The 27071-nt window shown below is 41.4% G+C and overlaps 1 pseudogene; it reads right to left on the reverse strand.

Moving 5' to 3' along the window:
• The window catches only part of LOC110526965, a 39473-nt pseudogene extending 13058 nt beyond the window's left edge, over nt 1–26415 (reverse strand).
• Nucleotides 26416–27071: the final 656 nt, after the last annotated feature.

The raw sequence follows: 27071 nt of genomic DNA on the forward strand, positions 1-27071 counted from the left end.
AGATTAGTGTAACCCATTTGAGAACTTATTACAGTGTAATTATAATCTAATAACCCATGTTAATGTGTACTATTGTGAGGTTCTGTGTTATACACTATAGCCCTTACCATATCATATGTGATGGAATATTATTTGCTGTTGGCTTGTGTGGGTATGTATATGTGTTATGCAACATAGCTGACTTGAGACATTGTTAACAGTTTCAGGGCCATGGGCCTTTCTCATGATGGAAAGTGCAGACTCCCAGCTTTAATTTGAGGGCATTTCCATCCATATCAGGTGAACCGTTTAGAAATTGAGACTCTAATTAATCAGTGCCTGCGGCCCAAACACTTAAAAGACACCCTATCCCCTCAGCCCTCAAATTAAGTGGACACTTCTGATGACGTCTGACGAGTATACACTTGCAAGGCAAGGGGCGAGGGAGGGAGGTAGGAATGATTTTTAAATCGGAAGTCCGAAATTCCTTACTCGTTCATCCCGTGATGATTGTGTTTTCAGTCACCGGTAGGTTGTGGGTGCTTTATATGCGCTACAGTCAATTATGAGTGCATGTCTACTTATATTAAATATATCATTATTAATATACGCCTACTGTATGATAGCTAGCAAATTAATTAGCTAACTACCGTTAGCTTGCCTAGCTGGAACTTCTGAAGAAGGAACATTTTTTATTTCTACAATTTCCGAAAGATAACCAAACAAAAACATATTTACTTTTTACGCGGCTTGTTTGTGCCGTCATGTGCATTAGTAGCACAATTTCGAACTTATTTGCATTAGTTTTTACTTACAATTGTATGTTGACTTCTCCATTGATATTTTTTTTTAAAGTTTTCACGGACTTAAATTATGGGGAGTTTCAGGCCCTGAAGTGAACATAATTGTACACTTGCAAAGCCTATCTAAAAACAAACGCTGAGGGGTTTACGTTGTAAACTTCCCTTGCTTGGCTAATCATTTAGAACCTACTCCAAGATGGCGACGGGGATTCCCCCAAGGGTAGACGAGGGTGTGTCTTTTGTTTGGACAGCAGACAGTGTCTCACCCTGGATGGTTCAGGAAGTACTGACATCTACTGACGTCCTGCACGTCGATGCCCAGCAGGTATCCCAGGCCATGGGACATGAAGACAGAGCCCATGTGGACCTTCAGCATGAACTCCACACTCCCAAGCAGGATCCCAATCTTTACCAGCTCCTGCAGAACCCAGCCAGCCAGACAGTGCATCTCTGTCCACTTGACCTCTGAAACACAAGACTTGTTTTGTGGACAGGATCTAGTATTCACTAGTAAAGGTATAGCCCATTTGATTTGCTCACAAGCATATATGGATGAAGGGAGCTGACACTTGATTTAGACATATTTGTAAGTATGCATGTGTTTAATGAGAGCCATGATGGTCCGTGATGACTTCAACAAAGCCTCAGAGTGTTTTTCTCCACCCATGTCAAACAGATAATAAATTGTTCCCAGCATGCACATCAGAATGGATAAAAGTTTTGAGCGGAGGCGGTTTGCCTTTCAAAGGTGCTCATGTTGTGTCACCATGGGCGCTCCAAACAGCCACTTTAAATCTCCATCAGTATCCCTATGCACGCAGCAGCCTGCCTCAGGTTCAAATACAGTCAAGCTGTGCTATGTTTATGAATAAACCCATGGGAGAGCCACTCAGGGCTACAAGACTAAAGGATCCATCTTTTGTGTATCAATATTTAAAACCTGCTCAACTTTCAACCTCTAAGACAAACGTTCATGAAGAATCCAGTGGGCATGTTAAAGAGGCTGTCCAAGAGTTCCCCTTTCAAACACCATCATCTTTTTAATACCCTCTTAGATGTTTAGTTCTGGACCAGTTCCGACTGACAAATAATGCCAAAAAGCCCAATCTGTCTGCTCTCTGATTCCACTCTCTAAGCAGAGCTGACTTGAAGTGTCAGGTTTCAGACCGACATTTGCATAGGGAGTGACCTGTTACATTTTCTGGCCTATCCAGACAAAGAATCGATTATCTGTTCCTCTGAGCAAGTGAGCCCAGCTTGAGAGACGACAAATGAGCGGTGACAGTCTTGCGAGTCCAGCCATTGTGGTTTCATCTTGCTGTGATTTTCTTAGCAATTTAGAGCTCTCAACATGAAAAAATATGAAGTATTTTAATATAATTTAAACAAGATCCCTTTCTCTTGGTCACAGAAGGATGAAATCACTTTGTGCTTAAAGCTGAAATTGTCATGAGTATGCACACATTTGAATGGTGTTTGAATTTAGAAGAAAATTCTCTGTCGACAGTTATGAAATAGTGCCAATATGGTACTGTCACTAAGTATGATCCTATTTATTTTACAGCTAACAGAAATGTGAAATCTTATAGTAAGTCGTTTCGGTCTTAGGAAATTATGGTACTATTTCATATAACTATCGACAGAGAATTTTCTCCTAAATGTCCACTGAGCGGCACAGAGACACCATTCAAATGTGTGCACACTCATTACAACTTCAGCTTTAAGCACAAATTGTGACCAAGAGAAAGTGATCTTTAATTATATTAAATTCTGTGATCAAGAGAAAGCGATATTCTTTAAATTATATTAAATTATTTTGTATTTTTTCATGTTGAGATGAAAAATTATTTGATTGGTACTATATTTAGAAAGCATTTCAGTCATTTCAAGTCCTGTCTCTGTTTTGTTGAATAGGAAAAAATAAAGCCATATACACTGAACAAAAATAATTGCAACATCCAACAATTTTAAAGATTTTACAGAACTACTGTTCATATAAGGAAATCAGTCCATTTAAATAAATTCATTAGGCACTAATATATGGATTTCACATGACTGAGAATACAGATCTGTTGGTCACAGGTACCTGAAAAAAAAGGTAGGGGCGTGGTTAAGAAAACCAGTCAGTATCTGGTGTGACCACCATTTGCCTCATGCAGCACGACACATCTCCTTCACATAGAGTTGATCAGGCTGTTGATTGTGGCCTGTGGAATGTTGTCCCACTCCTCTTCAGTGGTTGTGCGAAGTTGCTGGATATTGTCGGGAACTGGAACACGCTATCGTACACGTTGATCCAAAGCATCCCACACATTCTCAGTGGGTGACATGTCTGGTGGGTATGCAGGCCATGGAAGGACTGGGACATTTTGGCACGACAATGGGCCTCAGGTATTTCTGTGCATTCAAATTGCCATTGATAAAATGCAATTGTGTTCGATGTCCATAGCTTATGCCTGCCCATGCCATAACCCCACCACCACGATGGGGCACTGTTCCCAATGTTGACATCAACAAACCGCTCACCCTCACAACGCCATACACGCTGTCTGCTATCTGCATGGTACAGTTGAAACAGATGAATCCGTGAAGAGCATACTTCTCCATCGTGCCAGTGGCCATCGAAGGTGAGCATTTAACCACTGAAGTAGGATATGACCCCGAATTGCAGTCAGGTCAAGACCCTGGTAAGGACGGCTAGCACGCAGATGAGCTTCCCTGAGATGGTTTCTGACAATTTGTGCAGAAATCCTTCAGATGTGCAAACCCACAGTTTCATCAGCTGTCTGGGTGATTGGTCTCAGACGATCCCGCAGGTGAAGAAGCCGGATGTGGAGGTCCTGGGCTGGTGTGGTTACACGTGGTCTGCGGTTGTGAGGCAGGTTGGACGTACTGCCAAATTCTCTAAAACTACGTTGGAGGTAGCTTATGATAGAGGAATTAACATTCAATTCTCTGACAACAGCTCTGGTAGGCATTCCTGTGTGTTGTGTGACAGAACTACACATTTTAGAATGGCCTTTTATTCTCCCAATGCATATGCCACACCTGTCAGGTGGATAGAATATCTTGGCAAAGGATAAATGCTCACTGACAGGGATGTTAACACATTTGTGCACAATATTTGAGAGAAATAAGCTTTTTGTGCATATGGAACATTTCTGGGAACTTTTATTTCTGCTCATGAAACATTGGACCAACATTTTACATGTTGCGTTTATATTTTTGTTCAGTATAAAATCACATATTCATATTTTCACAATATTTGTATTTGAGCTTATGTTCTCAAAAGTGAGTACACCTCAGCCATTTATAACTATTTTACTATAAAGGCGAGTTCCAGAACTTTCTAAAACTATGTTATTTTTTACGGCCATCTCATGTAAAATAATTATGTTTGGGTATATCTATTTTGGCAAAAATCTAAATGCTGCCCCATCATTCAACTGGTATTAAAGCTGCCACTTTGCCACATAAAACTAATAGTGTTTATGTAACAATAGCTCATATTAAATATATAATGAAACATCTTACAGCTTCAATCACATTCTAGGGTTAGGCTATATGATGACTGAATCCAGGGTCAGATCACATCAGGGACAGCACTGCATCCATCATGTTTCCTAAAATAACGGGGAAAACTACAGTAAGACACCACTATAGTATGGACAGCAGGGGGAGGTGTAACTCTCTTTGGATACAGTACTGTACTGTCAATCCAAAACTGAGAAACAATGGATCTCTAAGAGTATTTCTTGATACCAAATGTAGCTAAACTACATGAAAACCCCAGAATATTTTGATTGCCTTGTGGTATAAAACAAAGGAGGAGAAAATAGGAGCAAAATGTAACAGTAAGGTACAGCAGTGGTTCTCAAACATTTTCTGTCACTGTACCACCAACTGAATTTTGCTTTGCCAGGAGTACCCTTGATGTACCCCCTCATGTGCATTTTACCATTAGGCCTATGGTCTCATGAGTCTTCTCAAGTGGATAGGCCAAGTACCCCCAGTGGTCCTAGTATCCCTGGTTGGATCAACTGAGGTACAGTATATACAGTGATTGCTGATTCACTATGTATCATCCACTATAGACTTGTCATTGGGAGCTCCTAGATGACCATAGTACAGCACTGAGTTGTGTCCTCTGTTGAATATATAAAAACATTTATCATCATCAAGATAGTGGGCACCAGTCAAGTAAAAAAAATAGAACCACTTTTGTGCAAAATTGCAAAATCACCCTCGTACTTTTTTCTTAAATTAAGAAAAAGAGACACTCATTATAACAACAGTTTACAGGCCAAACTGTAATCATCATATTTACTTGAAAACATTTCATCCAAAATATACTGATGTTATTCACCACCAGCAGTAGCAGTCCTGGACCAGCAGAGAGGAACTGGATCTGGCAGTGGCACAAACAGTACAGTAAAGCTTGGGCTCCAAAATGTCAAGGCACCCCGATCCCTGCATACAGTGCCAGTTCCCCTGAATCCTAAATGTTATCTCTACTGCCAGCTGCATGTTCTGATGATACAGTTGAACTGTAGAGCTTTGAACTGAAAACCTGAGGGCTTGGGACCAATACAGTGGCTTGAAGGATGTCCTAGAAGAAAGCAATGCTGTAACTTGTAGTAAACAAAATGGAGAAAGACATAAAACACACTAGCTGGGATGTCGCTTTGTAAAGAAAGCTGAGGCGACTTCAAAACGGAATAGTGGTCATAGCTATTACCATTGCCAATGGCCCATTGAAGTGGTAAAAGAAGATGAATTTCATGAATTATAGATTATGTTCACCATAAATTAAATTCTGTGAAGTGAGGGGGGGGGGGGGGAGTGTCTTGCGTTCCACAGATACAGGTGTAGGAGGTGTGACATATTCCCCCATGAGAGTAGCAGTAGTGCTGGAACAGGCTGCAACAGAAAAGCACTGAATGTGAGGATCACACAAAACTACAGATTTAGCTATTAACCTATTGGTAGGACATTATCCTCTTTACCCCTTTACATACAGAGCAGAAGTAGATTTTCTCATTAAGGAGATGAAAACATAAATCTCCCACCTTGAAAATCTCCATCTATATTTATGTTTTTATCTCGTGAGACTGAAAGAGTGATTATTCACCAATCAACTCGCTGAAATTCAAGTTGATGTAAACAGAAGAGTAAACGTTTTCACAGCAGGTAATCTGTTGTCTCGGCAGTAACTAAACCTGAGCCAACAACTACAGGTAATGTAACTGCCAAAATAAATGAAACACTTCAGTAAATTAGGGATATAAAGTGTATTGAAAGCAGGTTCTTGAGTTGTATTTAATTAAGCATGAACATCCCATCATACTTAGGGTCATGTATACAGTGCCTTGCGAAAGTATTCGGCCCCCTTGAACTTTGCGACCTTTTGCCACATTTCAGGCTTCAAACATAAAGATATAAAACTGTATTTTTTTGTGAAGAATCAACAACAAGTGGGACACAATCATGAAGTGGAACGACATTTATTGGATATTTCAAACTTTTTTAACAAATCAAAAACTGAAAAATTGGGCGTGCAAAATTATTCAGCCCCTTAAGTTAATACTTTGTAGCGCCACCTTTTGCTGCGATTACAGCTGTAAGTCGCTTGGGGTATGTCTCTATCAGTTTTGCACATCGAGAGACTGAAATTTTTTCCCATTCCTCCTTGCAAAACAGCTCGAGCTCAGTGAGGTTGGATGGAGAGCATTTGTGAACAGCAGTTTTCAGTTCTTTCCACAGATTCTCGATTGGATTCAGGTCTGGACTTTGACTTGGCCATTCTAAGTGGGGATGGTGTGTTCAGGGTGATGAGCTGTGTTGCTTTTACGCCAAACATAACGTCTTGCATTGTTGCCAAAAAGTTCCATTTTGGTTTCATCTGACCAGAGCACCTTCTTCCACATGTTTGGTGTGTCTCCCAGGTGGCTTGTGGCAAACTTTAAACAACACTTTTTATGGATATCTTTAAGAAATGGCTTTCTTCTTGCCACTCTTCCATAAAGGCCAGATTTGTGCAATATACGACTGATTGTTGTCCTATGGACAGAGTCTCCCACCTCAGCTGTAGATCTCTGCAGTTCATCCAGAGTGATCATGGGCCTCTTGGCTGCATCTCTGATCAGTCTTCTCCTTGTATGAGCTGGAAGTTTAGAGGGACGGCCAGGTCTTGGTAGATTTGCAGTGGTCTGATACTCCTTCCATTTCAATATTATCGCTTGCACAGTGCTCCTTGGGATGTTTAAAGCTTGGGAAAACTTTTTGTATCCAAATCCGGCTTTAAACTTCTTTACAACAGTATCTCGGACCTGCCTGGTGTGTTCCTTGTTCTTCATGATGCTCTCTGCGCTTTTAACGGACCTCTGAGACTATCACAGTGCAGGTGCATTTATACGGAGACTTGATTACACACAGGTGGATTGTATTTATCATCATTAGTCATTTAGGTCAACATTGGATCATTCAGAGATCCTCACTGAACTTCTGGAGAGAGAGTTTGCTGCACTGAAAGTAAAGGGGCTGAATAATTTTGCACACCCAATTTTTCAGTTTTTGATTTGTTAAAAAAGTTTGAAATATCCAATAAATGTCGTTCCACTTTATGATTGTGTCCCACTTGTTGTTGATTCTTCACAAAAAATACAGTTTTATATCTTTATGTTTGAAGCCTGAAATGTGGCAAAAGGTCGCAAAGTTCAAGGGGGCCGAATGCTTTCGCAAGGCACTGTAAGTATGCCCAGTATTTTGGCTACCATGGCTAGATCTCAGTGACTTTGAAAAGAGGGGTCTCAAAGTAGCATAGGGGGGTGTCTCAGTCACCAGATCTCAACCCAATAGAGTGGTGCCTGAGACAGCGTTTTCCAACACCATCAACAAAACACCAAATTATGGAATTTCTTATGGAAGAATGGTGGCACATCTTTCCAATAGAGTTCCAGACACTTGTAGAATCTATGCCAAGGTGAATTGAAGCTGTTCTGGAGACTCGTGGTGGCCCAACGCCCTATTTGCACGCTTTTGTTTCCATTATTTAGGCAGTTACCGGTACATCCTACTGTAAACCTGAGCTGTTGGATTTCCTCGCTCTCCAGCTTGATAAAAATATCAGCAGAGAGCTGTGTTAGTTTGTTAGACATATAAGAGCAACATGGAGAGTTCAACAAAAAGCCAGCAGCCTCCAGCTACAGTAGGAGAGAGGGAGAGGAGAAAGGGGAAAAAAAGAGAGATAAGAAAGGCGGAAAGCTCAGTCTCTCCTCCCAAAGCAAACCAGGGGAGGCGTTGTTCGTGGAGACGCGGTGCAGTCAATTAGGCAGATAGTGGGGTGGCGAGCGGCGCTGCTATCATAACTCAGATTTTTTACACTCTTCAGCCACCCAGATGAAGGTTTAATTAAAACAGAAAAAGCTGCCAGTGAGAGAGAAACAGGAAATAGATGCTGCTGAGTGGGTGGCGTCTCCAGATGATCACAGCACCAGAAGCTTTCAAGGAGATGCAGTGGAAGAAAGCATAGACATAAGTGGGTGGTTGGAGAAGAATGATTTGTACCACAAAATGGAACACAAATGTTATCATTTTATATTTACCATACTTTTTTTTTAAATCACAATTTTAAATTCTGACTGTACTACTGTAGTATCAGGCCTACCTCCTTCAGTGAGATAGCCTGGTCCTTATTTGGCCTCAAACCTCACTAGCGTCAACCAACAGTGTTTTTATCAGAATAAAATGTGTCTAGAATACTTTTACCACAAACTAAAGTTGGCCAACGTCCGGACATTTCAAACAAAAAATCATCAGAAATCAGACGAATGCTGGTCAGCTCAAAATGGTTTTCCAAACAGCAGTTCAATCACTTCTGTCCTCTTCCAGACCTGCTGTTTTAAGAAGTACTCATGCGTTCCTCTAATCATCATACCAGGAGACAGATCAAACAGCTCTGCAGCTCTAGCCGCTCTATATTAACAGAATGAACGGTATCCAAAGTCTCCCCTCACAGTGGGAACAGAGAATCATGCAGATGATATGTTTGTGAAGAAACAAACACAATCATAGCTAATGGGGTGGGTTCAACAGTCATTAGTGTTGTTGGAGTGATTGCCCATGCTCATGTTTTATCATAAGACTAAAGTTATCTCTATAAACCCTATCAACTACATCAAAGGGCTGATCCAAAACACTGATCCGAGCCACTCCTCTTGGTTTGAACATATTAACAAAATGCAGTCCCAACCTGCTTGCAAACTTGTCAAAACATTTACTAGCAAAAGTTTCTTACACTGAAAGGAAAGATATTTGAGGCGATGTTTGTCTGATTAGTTATGCCTAATGCAGGCGAGGAGGCAAATAATTATTACATTATACCTCCCACTGCATTCTTGTAATGAATAAAGCTATTGCTGTTCTGGCGAAGGCAGAGAGACTAATATCACTCTGAATCTATCCTATTGCTGTTGTTTGAATAGTTCCACTGAGACACACATGGGTCAGCCATCCTGTGGTCGTGTTCACCATAATGAGCACCTGTCACAATGTACATGGCACAAAATGTACAATTACAGTACATGAATGTTCACAGAGACATGCAAGTTCACACACACATGCACACAAAGGAAAAGCCTGAGGTGAGGAGGTGAGGGCCCTCGGTGTGTGGTGTCAGGAAAATAACCTCACACTCAACGTCAACAAAACTAAGGAGATGATTGTGGACTTCAGGAAACAGCAGAGGGAACACCCCGCTATCCACATCGATGGAACAGTAGTGGCGAGGGTAGCAAGTTTTAAGCTCCTCGGCATACACATCACAGACAAACTGAATTGGTCCACCCACACAGACAGCATCGTGAAGAAGGCGCAGCAGCGCCTCTTCAACCTCAGGAGGCTGAAGAAATTCGGCTTGTCACCAAAAGCACTCACAAACTTCTACAGATGCACAATCGAGAGCATCCTGGCGGGCTGTATCACCGCCTGGTACGGCAACTGCTCCGCCCACAACCGTAAGGCTCTCCAGAGGGTAGTGAGGTCTGCACAACGCATCACCGGGGGCAAACTACCTGCCCTCCAGGACACCTACACCACCCGATGTTACAGGAAGGCCATAAAGATCATCAAGGACAACAACCACCCGAGCCACTGCCTGTTCACCCCGCTATCATCCAGAAGGTGAGGTCAGTACAGGTGCATCAAAGCTGGGATCGAGAGACTGAAAAACAGCTTCTATCTCAAGGCCATCAGACTGTTAAACAGCCACCACTAACATTGAGTGGCTGCTGCCAACACACTGACTCAACTCCAGCCACTTTAATAATGGGAATTGATGGGAAATGATGTAAAATATAGCACTAGCCACTTTAAACAATGCTACCTAATATGTTTACATACCCTACATTATTCATCTCATATGTATACGTATATACTGTACTCTATATCATCTACTGCATCTTTATGTAATACATGTATCACTAGCCACTTTAACTATACCACTTTGTTTACATGCTCATCTCATATGTATATACTGTACTCGATACCATCTACTGTATCTTGCCTATGCCGCTCTGTACCATCACTCATTAATATATCTTTATGTACATATTCTTTATCCCCTTACACTTGTGTGTATAAGACAGTAGTTCTGGAATTGTTAGTTAGATTACTTGTTGGTTATTACTGCATTGTCGAAACTAGAAGCACAAGCATTTCGCTACACTCGCATTAACATCTGCTAACCATGTGTATGTGACAAATAAAATTTGATTTGATTTGAGGTGGAAAATAAAGTCTTGAACTTCACAAAACAAAACTTAGCTCAAAGAAGAAGTTCACTTTATTTGAACCAAATCTGTATTTTGAATGTAAATGTTATAGAAGAGTACAGACACTTTTTTTTTTTACTTACCCCAACCAGCAATACACTTCCCCATACTCGTTTTGCAGTGCCAGGACTTAGATAAAACAATGTTACATTCCATTTTGTGCGACTCGAGCGGTTTCCCCTATCCAGCTGTGATATTTCTATGTGTACATAGACATGGAAAAGTATGGCACGAGTCGCACAAAATGGAATATAACATTGCAGATAAAGTTCAGAATGACACAATTTCATGTCTACAACATCTAAAGACCCGCATCACTATACTGAGAGCGTTGCAATTTCTAACAGGATGTATTTTGGTGTTTTATCTAGCTTTAGTTCATGTTTTATCTAAGCCCTGGCACTGAGACACATGGGTCAGGCACTGGGGAATGATCATGAGGAGGTGTGTCGCTGGTTGGGGTAAGTTTCTCAAAACCAAGTAAAATCACAAAAAAAGTGTCTGGACTCTTCTATAACATGCCATTTACATCCAAAATACAGATATGGTCCAAATAAAGTGCTCTTCTTCTTTAATGCTGTCCTTGCTTTAAACAACACTTTCATCATTGAGTTAAACCATGTCGTTCCATCCGTCCTCTCGGGTGCCCCCAGGGCACTCTACTGTTGGCACAAACACCATGTGCCAATTCCTTCCTCTTCTACAGATGGTAGGCCAGGAGATGGATTTTCCACCCAGAGCCGGTTCTGCTTGTTTCCATCTTGTTAATATCCCTGTGAGAGGCCGAGGCGAGCCAGGATGCCCACTCTGGGGGCTAGCTCTGGAGACTTGGACAAGATAAACATGGTTTGTCGAAGGCAGGGGGACCTTCAGAGCTAGCGTAAATAACCTTGCATCTTCCTGAGGAGAGTCTGGGGTTGGGCACAGTGACTGTCTTGGTAACTATCTGGCATCAGACAGACTGCTGCTGATTAATGCCCAGACCAGCAGTGGCCTGCACTGCGGGTCTCAACAGCTGCAACGATACTGTAGGGTACAGTACATAATGTAGCACACTGAGGGCCAGTTTCCTGGATAGGTATTTAGCCTTTGACTAAAAGGCATGTTCATTGTAGATTCTTAGTCCAGGACTAAGCTTAATCTGTGTCCGTGAAACCAGCCCTAGGATCGTCAATTGACTGTTTATCCTGGGTCATCATTTGCCTGTGTTGCCTGCGCACATTCTGGATCAATAATTAACATTCAGTGCAGTTCCTTTTGTAAAACATCAACATCTCCCTACTCAATATTTGATGGATGAGGTGTATAAATGTGAGAATGTTATAAACACTTTAAAATGACCGCTGCTTGAACATGATCAATAGTTTTGGCAGCAGTGATTTCCTTTTTTAAAGTGACTACTGACAGTGCCATTTCAGTACCATTTCAGAGTGACAATCTTCACTCCAAGCCATTAGCAGGAGAGTGCCAGGATGCTTGGATTGACTTTTCATAATTCCACAACAGCAAATAGTTACTAACAGCACCCTGCCCTTACGGTGGCAAATCATTGTAAATTAATCATTTGATTCAATGCAATTCCCACTTCAGAAATGTGTTTATTTGAACTAAATGTATGATATCTGGCAGTTAATTTGTGGCAATTAGAAAAATTCCTCGTAAATTACCTGGAAGGTTTCTGGGGAATATGTCTTGAAAATTACCTGGAATCTTACCTGGTTCAGTCACTGATCATAGTACTTGAACACCCCTAGGTGTTTTTATGGATCCACCCAGAGAGCCAGGCAACTATAGTGTGTAGCAGCCAGCTAACTCCATATTTCCTGTGGGATCATTGCACTTGAATTATCTTGGAAATTCAATTGTTGAAATTAAATTTAATCCTTTCCAGTCTCGGTTGATTAATCTACCAGCTCACATTTGTTGCCTATGTTTTAGACCTAGTGCTTATTTGAGTCATTATGAACCTTGCTTTATTTGAAAGGATTTGAGGGTTAGTTTAAAAGTTGGGGAAAACAGGACAGCGGGCCATGAGATACAGTTGAAGTCGGAAGTTTACATACACCTTAGCCAAATACATTTAAACTCAGTTTCACAATTCCTGACATTTCATCCTAATAAAAATGATCTGACTTTGGTCAGTCAAGATCATCACTTTGCACAGTCAACTTAGTGTATGTAAACTTCTGACCCAGTGGAATTGTGATACAGTGAATTAAAAGTGAAATAATCTGTCTGTAAACAATTGTTGGAAAAATTACTTGTTTCATGCACACATGTCCTAACCGACTTGCCAAAACTATAGTTTGTTAACAAGAAATGTGTGGAGTGGTTGAAAAACAAGTTTTAATGACTCCAACCTAATAGGCTGACCACACCGCTCACAATGCGCAAGCATTGCAAAATACATTTAGAAATATATGTTATTCAATTATTGCGCCAACGAGTGTCTGCGTTGCCAAGGGCTAAAATAGAAATCGGTTCTATTTCTGACGCAGATTGCGCTGCAAGTCCTGTCTCTCCCATCTCCTCATTGGTTTGTAGAACCACGTGCCATCTCCTCATTGGAGTGACTGAAGACGAACGAGGTCAGTGGAGGTAATGCACCTAATTTATGAAAGTTGCCAATCGAAATATAAAGTCAAGAGAAGAAAAAGCCTGGAAGGAAAAGAGATGACTAGAAATGATTCGGTTGACCATTTTATGTGTGGATTAATTGCCGGAGTAGAGGCCTTTGGGCATTTCAGGTAAAATAACAACTCAATGTTTATATCCCAGGACAAATTAGCTAGCAACAGCAAGCTAGCTAAATAAGACAAATTAGCTAGCAAGTGCAAGCTAGCTAGCTAAATTGCCATACATGTTTAATGCTTTTCGACCTGTCCCCAAATTAATGTAGTTCAGTTCAGTCTGCATGTCGTGATAGCGTTTGGTGTGGGGGGACAAAATACATTTATGCTATGATGGCGCCCGCGCGCAGTCTGTTTGTGTTCCGTATGAGTGTATGTAAACTTCTGACTTCAACTGTATGTAGTTGTTCATATGTGAGGGGAGACCTTTCCCCTCCAGATCCATACAGTTTGGTCATCAATGTTTTTAGCATAGACTTAAGATTTTGTCATTTAATAGGATCTCTATGGTTTTTACCAAAAGCATTATGATGCATACATTATGAGGCATTTACATGACATCACATAATGAAATAGAAGCAGACAGAATGATGGGTAATTCAGTGATTCTACAGGTTCCAAATTGGTCTACAAATGCACCGAATTAGGAATACGAATTTAAAAAGATCTCTATGCACAAATTAACATATTATATGCATTGGGACAGCACAATATTACCAGGGATACCGACACTCCAAAACACAAAAGCCGGGAAAAATAAACATAGCGGAATATAAAGGGGTCATTGGCATGTAAAAGGACAGCTCGCTTCTTTCGGGCCTAAAATTAAGAAAATCTGCACAAAATTATAGGAGGAGATCCTGATGCAGTTTTGTGGCTAAGAGTATTATAACACCTTTTCATTGATGGGTATAGTCAACACAGACAACAAGGATTTATAGGGATTGTTTTTGCAATATTGTTTAGAGCCTGTAAGTAAGCATTTCACTGTTGTATTCGGCGAACGTGACAATTAAACTTTGATTTGATTTGATTTAATATATCAATATAGTCCTATTCAAATTTCTCTCTCAATATTTCAGTCAGAGGCTTTCAGTATTATTCATGATGTGTTATTCTTTCATGCTGAATGTAACAAACTATATCGTTGATGCAAATATAATTTTATATATATAATAACATTTGACCTTGCTAGAGCAGGTTCAGTAACCTAATGGGAGAAAGGAGTTCCAGTTACGGGCCTTATAAGGTTATTATAGCTGGTGGGGAGGTTGAGTTGTTTGAAACTTTTTAGAACATGCGTAAGGTTGATTCAGTGGTACTCAGTGATGTGTTGTGTTGTGTTGGATTTGCCCGAAACATATCGCTTTGTATTCAGTACATAAAGATAATTTCTTTGCCACATGTTTTGCAGTTTCACTAGTGCCTTATTGCAAACAGGATTCATGTTTTGGAATATTTTATATTCTGTACATGCTTCCTTCTTTTCACTCTGCTTATTAGCTTCTTACTGTGGAGTAACTACAGTGTTGTTGATACTTTCTCAGTTTTCTCCTATCACAGCCATTCTACTCTGTAACTGTTTTAAAGTCACCATTGGCCTCATGGTGAAATCCCTGAGTGGTTTCCTTCCTCTCCAGCAACTGAGTTAGGAAGGACTTTCTTTGTAGTGACTGGGTGTATTGATACACCATCCAAAGTGTAATTAATAACTTCACAAAGCTCTTTTTTTAATACCCATCTACAAATAGGTGCCCTTCTTTGCAATGCATTGGAATACCTCCCTGGTCTTTGTGGTTGAATCTGTTTGAAATTCACTGCTCGACTGAGGGACCTAACAGTTAATGGTACAGTTGAAGTTGGAAGTTTACATACACTTAGGTTGGAATCATAAAAACTTGTTTTTCAACCACTCCACACATTTCTTGTTAACAAACTCTAGTTTTGGCAAGTCGGTTAGGACATCTACTTTGTGCACGAAACAAGTCATTTTTCCAACAATTGTTTACGGACAGATTTCTTCACTTATAACTCACTGTGTCACAATTCCAGTGAGTCAGAAGTTTACATACACAAAGCTGACTGTGCCTTTAAACAACTTGGAAAATTCCAGAAAATTATGTCATGGCTTTAGAAACTTCTGATAGACTAATTGACATAATTTGAGTCAATTGGAGGTGTACCTGTGGATCATGGCCTACCTTCAAACTCAGTGCATCTTTGCTTGACATCATAGGAAAATTGAAATAAATCAGCAAAGACCTCAGAAAAATAAATTGTAGACCTCCACAAGTCTGGTTCATCCTTGGGAGCAATCTCCAAATGCCTGAAGGTACCACATTCATCTGTACAAACAATAGAACGCAAGTATAAACACCATGGGACCACACAGCCGTCATACCGCTCCGGAAGGTGACACGTTCTGTCTCCTAGAGATGAACGTACTTTGTTGCGAAAAGTGCAAATCAATCCCGAAGAACACTATCCCAACCATGAAGTGGCAGCATCATGTTGTGTGGGTGCTTTGCTGCAGGTGGGACTGGTGCACTTCACAAAATAGATGGAATCATGAGGGAGAAAAAGTATGTGGATATATTTAAGCAACATCTCAAGACATCAGTCAGGAAGTTAAAGCTTGGTCGCAAATGGGTCTTCCAAATGGACAATTACCTCAAGCATACTTCCAAAGTTGTGGCAAAATGGCTTAAGGACAACAAAGTCAAGGTATTGGAGTAGCCATCACAAAGCCCTGACCTCAATCCCATAGAACATTTGTGGGCAGAACATAAAAAAGTGTGTGCGAGCAAGGAGGCCTACCAACCTGACTCAGTTACACCAGCTCTGACAGGAGGAATGGGCCAAGATTCACCCAACTTATTGTGGGAAGCTTGTGAAAAGCTACCTGAAACGTTTGATCCAAGTTAAACAATTTAAAGGCAATGCTACCACATATTAATTAAGTGTATGTAAACTTCTGACCCACTGGGAATGTGATGAAAGAAATCAAATCTGAAATAAATAATTCTCTCTACTATAATTCTGACATTTCACATTCTTAAAATAAAGTGGTGATCCTAACTGACCTAAGACAGGACATTTTTACTGAGATTAAATGTCATGAATTGTGAAAAAGTGAGTTTAAATGTATAATGCTAAGGTGTATATGAACTTCCGTATTCAACTGTATGTGTAGGGTACAGAGATGAGGTCATGCAACTTATTATGTGACTTGTTAAGCACATTTTTACTCCTGAACTTTTTAGGCGTTCCCGTGACAAAGGGGTTAAATATTGATTAACTAAAGACATTTTAGCTTTTCATTTTTATTAATTTGTACACTTTGAATTTATGGGACATTGTGTGTAGGCCAGTGAGCCAGTGTAGGCACATTTTACCAGCCTGTCACATGTGCAACCAGGGGGGGGAAAAAATCCTAGACCAACTTTACTCCACACACAGAGATGCATACAAAGCTCTCCCCCGCACTCCATTTGGCAAATCTGACCACAATTATATCCTCCTGATTCCTGCTTACAAGCAAAAAGTATAAAGCAAGAAGTACCAGTGACTCGCTCAATACAGACCTGGTCAGATGACACGGATGCTACACTACAGTACTGTTTTGCTAGCACAGACTGGAATATGTTCCGGGATTCATCCAATGGCATTGAGGAATTCACCACCTCAGTCATTGGCTTCATCAATAAGTGCATCGATGACGTCGTCCCCACAGTGACTGTACATACATATCCCAATCAGAAGCCATGGATTACAGGCAACATCCGCATCGAGCTAAAGGCTATTGCTGCCGCTTTCAAGGAGCGGGAGATTAATCCGGATGCTAATAAGAAATCCTGCTATGCCCTCCAATGAACCATCAAACAAGCAAAGCGTCAATACAGGATTAAGATTGAATCCTACTACACCGGCTCTGATGCTCGTCGGATGTGGCAGGGATTGAAAACTATTACGGACTACAAAGGGAAACCCAGACGCGGGCTGCCCAGTGACGCGAGCCAACCAGACGAGCTAAATGTCTTTTATGCTTGCTTGCTTTGAGGCAAGCAACACTGAAACATGCACGAGAGCACCAGCTGTTCTGGATGACTGTGTGATAATGCTCCTGACGGGCCACCACAAGGTGGTAAGAGCAGGCAACAATAAATCTGCCAAGCTGATCCTTAACACTGGGGCCCCTCAGGGGTGTGTACTTAGTCCCCTCCTGTATTCCCTGTTCACCCACGACTGCGTGGCCAAACAGGACTCCAACACCAACATTGTTTGCTGACGACACAACAGTGGTAGGCCTGATCACCGACAACGACTAGTCGGCCAAAAAGGAGGAGGTCAGAGAACTGGCAGTGTGGTGCCTCAGTGTGAGCAAGACAAAGGAGTTGATCGTGGACTACAGGAGAAGGTGGGCCTAACAGGCACCCTTTAACATTGACGTGGCTGTAGTAGAGCGGGTTGAGAGTTAAGTTCCTTGGTGTTCACATTACCAACAAACTATCATGGTCCAAACATACCAAGACAGTCGTGAAGAGGGCACGACAATACCTTTTCCCCCTCATGAGACTGAAAAGATTTGGCATGGGCCCCCAGATCCTGTAAAGGTTCTACTACTGCACCATCGAGAGCATCCTGACCGGTTGCATCACTGCCTGGTATTGCAACTGCTTGGCATCTGACCGTATGGCGCTACAGAGGGTATTGGTGGTGTCAGAGGAAAGCCCATAGAATTGTCAGAGACTCCAGTCACCCAAGTTATAGACTATTTTCTCTGCTACCACACGGGAAGCAGTACTGGAGCGCCAAGTACTGGAGCGCCAAGTCTAAGACCAAGAGGCTCCTCAACAGCTTCTACCCCCAAGCCATTAGACTGCTGAACAATTCATAAAAAACTGCCACCGTACAATTTACATTGACCCCCCTCTTGTACACTGCTGTTACTCGCTGTTCGTTTGTTACCTATGCATAGTCACTTCGCCCCCACCTACATGTACAGATTACCCCAACTAGCCTGTACCCCTGCACACTGACTCGGTACCGGTGCCCCCTGTATATAGCCTCGTTATTCTTATTCTTATTGTGTTACTTTTTATTAATACTTTTTATTTTAGTCTACTTGGTAAATATTTTCTTCTTCTTGAACTGCACTGTTGGTTAAGGGCTTGTAAGTAAGCATTTCACGGTAAAGTCTACACTTGTTGTATTTGGCACATGTGGCAAATAAAGTTTGATTTGATTTGACACACAATATCAATTTAATACATTTTAAATCCAGGCTGTAACACAACAAAATGTGGAAAATGTCAAGGGGTGAGAATACTTTCAGAAGGCACTATGGACATAGAGTAGGAAACGATGGGAATTATATTATGCTTCCTGTATTTAGTTAAAGTGAGCATTCAGACCAGCCTTACTAATTGAGATTTCGTAAACTACATTACATGCATTAAAGAGATCAATGGAACACAGACCGTGGGGAACAGAAAAAGGCTGATCTAACCAAGTGGATATTTGTCAATTACGTCATGTAGGTCTACGTGTTCGAACATGCCCACAAGGTGGTCACTTTATTTAGATTTGGATATGTGTTTTCGCTGCATAATATTAAGAAAATAAACCTTTTCGGGTTTAGATTTTTTTTTTGCTAAATGCTATACTGTATATAAGATGGTAGCATTGGTAACGAAGATGGTAGCATTGGTAACGATGATATGAACATGTATTAGGATTGACATCCATACCAGCATTATACTCAGATTTTGACCCCAACCTAAGTGTGATATAAACATATAAACAATAGCCCAAATGTAGACTACATTTGACGGGCGGCAATGAGGAGATTCTTGATTCATACCCCATGAGGGGACGCATGTGTGGGGTTTCCATGGCATTTCCATTGTTTTGGTCAAGTTTGATTAATCTCTTCCGCATGTATAAGAATGCTTCCGATTCTAGATTGTAAATGCTATTCATTCCGAAGGTGTTCTGAAGTCTTCAGTGACAGCGTGACTCATTGGAATGCTACAGAAAGACCTTGACCATTACACTCTGAATCACTTACAGTCATTAGTATGCATCCCAAGTACCAGGAATATAATACAGGCTAAACCAATTAATCTACTCATCTGGTGACCAGAATGGACATAATTTATGCCCTGAAAAGTAACTAAAGGAAACATGAGGGAACCAAATGTTTGTCCATTTTCTAATAATCTGTTTGGACTCACACATGTAATTAAAAAAAAGGAAAACCGGCCAAAGTGGTGCAAATATGGCAGATGGTTTGGAAAAAGATCAGGATAGTCAGTGCAATCTGGACAGAGCAGAAATCCTGATCAAAGCCCTCTTTGCAACGTCAGGTTAAGCAACAGCCACATCCATAACCCAGGACAGCTGTTTATTACGGAGGGGATTTGGTTTATGGGACAAGCACTCATATTTCATCTGGATTTATTCCATGTCAATTTTTTTTGAATGGATTGCGCTAAATCCACTCAGTTTAGCTGCTAAATCATTTCAATTATTATGCAACTACTTCTCAGCAGAGGTCGCTTGTGACGGAGGGATTCTGAGTGTTCAGACAGATCCATCATTACAAACACCCACACCTTCAACCAACCTTCAGATTTAATACTTCAGACAGATCTATCATTACAAACAACCACACCTTCAACCGACCTTCAGATTTAATACTTAAGGCAGATAAAGACAGTAGTCTTTCACTGTCACAGTGTCACCCACAATTCTATTGGCATGGAGACATTTGATCTAAATCGATTACAGAGGATTGCTGCTATTTCCTATGTTTTTGTGACAGTTATAGCAATCACACATTTCATCGATAGTCTAAGTAGCTACAGCACTACCAACTCAGGATCCTCTCATCTTCTATCACTTGGTATTTGGCTGCAGGGGGAACATTGTCTTTGTCTGGGAGCAGAAGCATCCAACAGATTTCTCTAGTTGACTAGTTTGGCTTTCTCTGTGCATCTCCAGCAGACTGGTCTGGTCTACTGCCTACCCAATGGACCAATCCAAAGGGGGCCAGCCACACAGACAGACTAGACTCCAGGGCCCGGACTCACAAAACCTTCTTGAGAAGAAATTCCTTTTAAGTGCCATTTTTTCCTTAACTTTATACTTAAGAAGAAACGTACGAAAAGTTGCTATTCCTTAATACATTCTGCCATGTCCTGGTTGCTAAAATTCTAATCGTTTGCAGAATTTCAATTTATGTGACAAAACAAGGAAATATAGTGTAGAGAATCATTGTTTCATCTAAACCGTTGTGAAACATATTTTACATAACCAGAAATATTGTATTTTCAGTTGTTTGAATCTGTTGTACAAAACCGAAAGCAAAAGACACAAAAACTAAAAACTTAAATACTGGAAGCATAGAATTTACGCACATAGAACAGCTATACGGCTTCATAGACTTGAATGACTTCAATGAGAATGACAGATCTATAACTACATTTCTATGTGAATTTTGTCACCCAAAAAGTTACATATTGCAGCTTTAAGTTTCTTCCTATTTTTCTGCCTAAGAAAATAGTTATTGAAAATAAAGTTATTGGATTTCTTCTTGGAAATGTTAAAAATTCCAAGATAGCTAAACCCTTGTCTTCAACTAATGGAAGTGAGAAAATAATCTCATGAAAGCTTTTGAACATGTTTAATTAGCTCACAAACGTCTGAAAGTTTCAATATTGATTGTTTTAAACACCCCACAAAAAATGTCAACCAGTAATCTCAATAAGAAATATGCTCCCTTAAGCAAAAAAATAAATTTTGTGTGCACTGCATTATTAGAATAGTCGCCTCTCTCTCTCAGTTCTCTCCCTCTCTCTCAGTTCTCTCCCTCTCTGTTTTCTCCCTCTCTCTCCCTCCCTCATTTTCTCATTCCTTCCCTCCCCCTCCATCCCTCCCACAATTTTTTTTATGAGCATTGCAAAAGCAAATACACAGGGAGATGATTCCAATTAGTGAACCGGAGGCCATCCAGCACCTTCATCTGTATTTCACAGGCCTGCTCCTCTAATTACACACAAATATTAACTCTAAAGGGCCCCTTTACCAGACATCCTCATGTTCACACAAACAGCAATTAAACCCAGTAAAGGATAGAAGATTAAAAGAAAGGGAGATGGTCACCCACTCCTTTTCTAGCAATTGGTTGAAAAGTTGAGCTATCAGTATCAGAGGTATTGTTAACAGCCAAAGAAATTGGAACAATTACTCAAGAAGGCTAAGAATAGATTGGCTATTTGCTGTTAATATAATTTACTTCAAAGATGGTAAATTAGTTCAATGGGAAAATATATACAGTACATAGCCAAACATTTAACTTAAAGGGGAACATGAGAAAAATACTTAAGAAGACTGCTTGTTACAGTTTAATTGAAGTTTCTTTGGACACTGTAATAAATGGTATACAGTATGTATTCAAGTCAAATAAAGAAATGATACCCAATGACCTGTTGAGGATAGGTGAACTGTAGTAACATACAATAATGGTGATAAATGCAATGCAGAAAATAGCAAATATGATGCAGTATGAATTACTTTCAGTGTTAATCAACAATCCTCCAGCACACAGGCTTCCCAGTCCTCTAGTCCTGTCATAATGGTATAGTTACCGAACGGAACACTGTGTGTAGTGATGTCACACAGAGAGTGGTGCTGGGTCATAAATAACCATAAGGTGAACACGTAGAGAACGAGGTTAGACAGGCAGATTAATGTGAATAAAGAACCCTACGTATCAGCCATAAAAACAAGTTTGGTTTTCATAGAGCTTTTAATGCAGAGAAAGACCCATCAATAAATATTGGCTGTAAATGCTGTCTGTGACCAGGTTGTGGAGTTACTGCTATGCTATGTGGAAGTAAATACCTACAACATGTCTACAATGTGTCTACAATGTGCTCCAATAACACTATGATATTAAAATAATGATCAGTTTATCCTTAGGTCTGTGTATTTCTTATAATGTACTATATTAAAGCCTCAGATCTAACTGTGCCTTTTATTTCATCTGAAGGGCATCATTTCCAGGTGAGCCTTATTCCCTGATCGATAGCTAGCTTCTCCTATGATGCTAACAACCCGTTCATAACCCATTCACAGGCTCTGATGTTTGAGACTGTCGCTTTTCTATGGGCCTCTTATTTCTAGTCAGAATTGTAATTACATCAATGTGACATCACTAGGAAAAGCCACATGGAACACATGTAGCTACCCAGTGGACAAGACTGGTGGACATTATGTAATTACAATCAGATTACAACGGTATTAAACTGGTTATTATGACATCAGCTTTGCCCACTGGGTAGTAAGTACCATGTCATCTACTTTTTCTATACAGGATCAAGGATGAAGGTTTTGTCATTTGACAGGTGACTCACTTAGAAAAGGTCAGAATTGTAACAATACACCTCTTGTAGTTATAATAAAACCCAAGGAACATATATGATGAGGCAAGAGGACTGAACACAGAGAGAGAGAATCCCTCACATCCCTCAACTAATCCTATTAGGAGATATTGCGAGGCAGATTAGGATTTTCAGAATGTATAATCTATTTCACACAACTAAATACTTCAAAGTTTGTGGAAAACACAAATTGTCATTTTAGTCACCAGTTATAAGTGTATGAGAAAAATAATCTCCAGGACTCCTTGATCTATACTTCAGAGGAGAATACAAAATTCTGTCATTTCTTTATGCTTTTCAATTACAGATTAAGAATCAATGCTTATAATCAGTTTCATAGATCATTTACAGAGAAACATATATATTGTTTTAAAAAACGCAGTTAAAAAAAAGTATTCTCTTCCGAATCTTGTTTCAAAAGAAATGCTGTTTTATGAGCTCAATATTTCTACATAACCATTTCCATTCTGCAGTATTACATAAAAGTAAAGCCCAAGCACGGATAGGAGCTCTTATTATACAACTTATGTAATACAACTAATTATAAATCAGCTAAATACAATTTGAGGGCAACTCAAAGTGAACAGAAGAGAGGGAGAATCTTATCTCAGGGGTAAAGCCAGAGGAATATAGATGTAGTTAATGTGGAATGAGTGTAGGGGCGGAACCCTTTCAGTACTACAGCCTAGCACAGAACAGAACAGAACCCCTCAGACGTTCCCATTAATCATAAAAGCCCAACACACTGCGTTCAGCTCACTATCTAATACAGTATATGGCACCATACGACAAGTTCTCAAAGGAAAACTTCTTAGTAAAGCCCAGCACGTTGCTATCTATGTGACTCTGCATGACAGGCATTCAGTGTATAGGTGTAACGTGATCAGTGTGCTGCTAACAGCTAAGCTTCCTCCACTGTCCGACTGCCCCACACTATAGCTTTCTATCTCAAAGGAGCCTATAACCTCTGGGCAAAGCCTGGCACACTGATTTTATCTCGCTATCTATGTGACCCCACAAGACAAGTACTTCTAAGAACCAACAACTCTAGTGATGGTCCATACCTGCATGTAAGGAAGAACATTATAACCTACAAAAAAGTCAAATGGGACTTCTATGCATGGGTGCATATGGAGTGCATAACTTATCCTGTAAAGACATGTTTTCAGGTTTACAGCAATCAAATACATTACTTAAAACACTTCTAAAACACTTTGAAACCCACTGATCACAAGCGAGCCTGTTTCTGGAAGGCTGCAGTGCAGACTCAAAGCAAGAGAACGGAGGAGGAAGGGGTGAGGGGAGTAGTATGGCTTCTGACTGGAAAATCACGTGGCCCATCTTATCTCACCACCCACCCTCACCATCATTACAGAGGCTCCATTTCTGATGACACCCACCGCCCAAGGGCGCAACGCAATGCCACACTGATCAGCCTTTTAAAAGCCCTGGCTGGCTGGCATGATTTTACTTTCCTGCAGACCTACAGATGAAGGATCTTAATTTGATCACTTTAGTTGCTTTGTGATGTACATAAATTCACTGAAAACCCATTACTATCACACGGTTAAAAATAACAGTATTGCACTTTTCATGTAGCTAACTTTTGGCTTGCTAATAGCCTAACCACCAATCAAGCTACATTATAGATTAAACGTCCTGTGCTGCAATAGTATATATATATATATATATATATATATATATACACCTAGGTCAAATTAAGGTCCTACATCTGTATCAATAAGTGCCATGGCAGGCCACAAATCGAAAGAAAAGCCACAACTTGTTTTCTTGCAGCTTTTCCCGGCCTTTGCTGTTGGAGCCATGTCTCCCTCCGCTTTGAAGTCGGAGCCACTGGCAATGTCTCAAGCGCTGCTGCCATCAAGCGAGCGCCTCTTCATTAAATCCTCGAGCTGCTTCTAATTACTCGGTGCGATGGAGGCGCCTGGCTGGGTAGAGAACAATGTGCATGACACAAACGCCAAACACCATGGAGGAAGATACCGACCAGTGACCACAGAAGATATAGAACGTGCTACATTTCAATGAAATTCACCAAATAACATGTAGTGCATGATCAACATTCATTAGGAAAATTGGCATCTCAAAGCTATAGAGCTCATGGAGAGTCTTGAAGGTCGGATTACAGAAATTGCTTTTCAGACCATTCAAGTTAATATTCATGACTGCTGCTAGGTGGGCCACTATACACACAGTAGTCTGTCTAATTAATGCAAGAGTGTGATTTTACCTGCCTGATGTCAGAACCATGGCTGACTGAATGTTTCCCAGCAAGTTTGCTGAGCTTCAGCTGTGAATTCTGGGATGGATCTGAGCCTTACACCCTGAAACTCTCAGTTCCCCTGTCTCCCAGCCACTATTTATAACTTGTAACCATAACAACTGCTGTATTCCTTGGTTAATCTGACAGAATTCCTGTCACTATGTGTCTTTTGTTCCTGGGAAAACAAGCTCACCTTGTTACATATTTACAGAGTGTTCTTCAGTGTTGTCAAAGAGACAACGAGAAGGAAGCAATCATTTTTTAAATATAATTATACTTAATACAAGAAAAACTCTTAGCAGGATTCCACAACATTGTAATATTTGTTTTTAAGACAAGCATCCTTATCAAGAGGCTTCCATGAAATCACGTGTACAAACCTTCTGTAATGATGGGGTGGTGAGTCGGAAGCAGGTGTAGGTGAAACGTTTTAGTAAAACAACAAAACCAAGAACACGACACGAACATAAGGCAGTACACCGAGACACAATAACAATACCAACTGGTAAGTGAACATGGGAGAGTGACATAAATGGGAGGAAATGATGACGGTAATGGAGTCCAGGTGTGGTGCATGTAATGATGAGTGCCAGGTGTGCATAATGATGACTCCCAGGACCGGTGGATAGTACGCTGGCAACGTTGTACGCCGGAGGGGAGGAGAAGACGCCTCCCATACCCCTCCCAGTCCAGATACTGGAGCTGACCCCCACAACATCGGGAGTCCAATAGGGATCTGACAGCGTACGCTGGGCCCCCCTTGATGTCCGGGGGGTGGGGGACAGCATCAGCTAGGGGACCAGGAACCACCAACCTGAGAAGGGAGACATGAAAAATGGGTGAGATACAGTAGTGACTGGGTGATTGTATCCTGTCACCTCACTGACGGAGAACCTTGAATGGCCCCACAAACCGGGGGCTCAGTTTCTTGCAGGGCAGGTGGAGTGGGATGTTCCTGGTAGAGCCAGACAAGTTCCCCAGGATGGAACACAGAGGTCTCACTGTGGTGACGGTCTGCCTGTTCCTTCTGATGGAACCACTCATCTACCACAGGAGCCGCAGTCTGGCCCAGGGTCCACGGGGCAAGGGCCGGCTGGAAACCCAAAACCCACTGGAAATGGATCAACCCAGTGGAGGAGTGAGGTAGAGAGTTCTGGGCCTACTCTGCCAAAGGAAGGAAACGTGCCCACTCACCCTGCCGGTCCTGACAGTGACTCCTCAGGAACCTCCCTAGCTCCTGATTCATCCTTTCCACCTGATCTGAGGCCGATAACCAGATGGGAGGCTAACCGTGACGCCGAGCTTCTCCAAGGCGGCCCTCCATACTCGGGATGTGAATTCGGGGCCACGGTCTGAGACTATGTCCTCCGGAAGGCCATAATGCTGGAAGGCCTGCTGGAAGAGTGCCTCAGCGACCTGGAGAGCAGTGGGAAGAATCGACATGTCTTGGAAAATATATCCACTACCACCAGAATGGTGGTGAAACCATCAGAAGGGGGAAGATCAGTCACAAAGTCAATGGACAGATGGGACCAAGGTTGCTGAGGCACGGGAAGTTACAGGAGCTTCCCTGCTGGAGCATTCTGGGGGGAACTTGGTTTGAGGAGACACAGAACAGGAGTTGACATACCGCACCAAGGTGGGCCACCAGTATTTCTCAGGGAGGGAATGGATGGTGCGAGAAATACCTGGATGTCCAGTGACGACAGCTGTGTGCCCAGGTCAGTAGCCAAACCCTTATCCCTGTGGGAACGTAGATGTGTGTGCCCAGGTCAGTAGCCAAACCCTTATCCCTGTGGGAACGTAGATGTGTGTGCCCAGGTCAGTAGCCAATCCCTTATCCCTGTGGGAACGTAGATGTGTGTGCCCAGGTCAGTAGCCAATCCCTTATCCCTGTGGGAACGTAGATGTGTGTGCCCAGGTCAGTAGCCAAACCCTTATCTCCGTGGGAACGTAGATGTGTGTGCCCAGGTCAGCAACCGATCCCTTATCCCTGTGGGAATGTAGATGTGTGTGCCCAGGTCAGTAGCCAATCCCTTATCCTTGTGGGAACGTAGATGTGTGTGCCCAGGTCAGCAGCCAATCCCTTATCCCTGTGG

The sequence above is a fragment of the Oncorhynchus mykiss genome, chromosome 6, assembly GCF_013265735.2.
Source record: "Oncorhynchus mykiss isolate Arlee chromosome 6, USDA_OmykA_1.1, whole genome shotgun sequence".
Taxonomy (NCBI): Eukaryota; Metazoa; Chordata; class Actinopteri; order Salmoniformes; family Salmonidae; genus Oncorhynchus; species Oncorhynchus mykiss.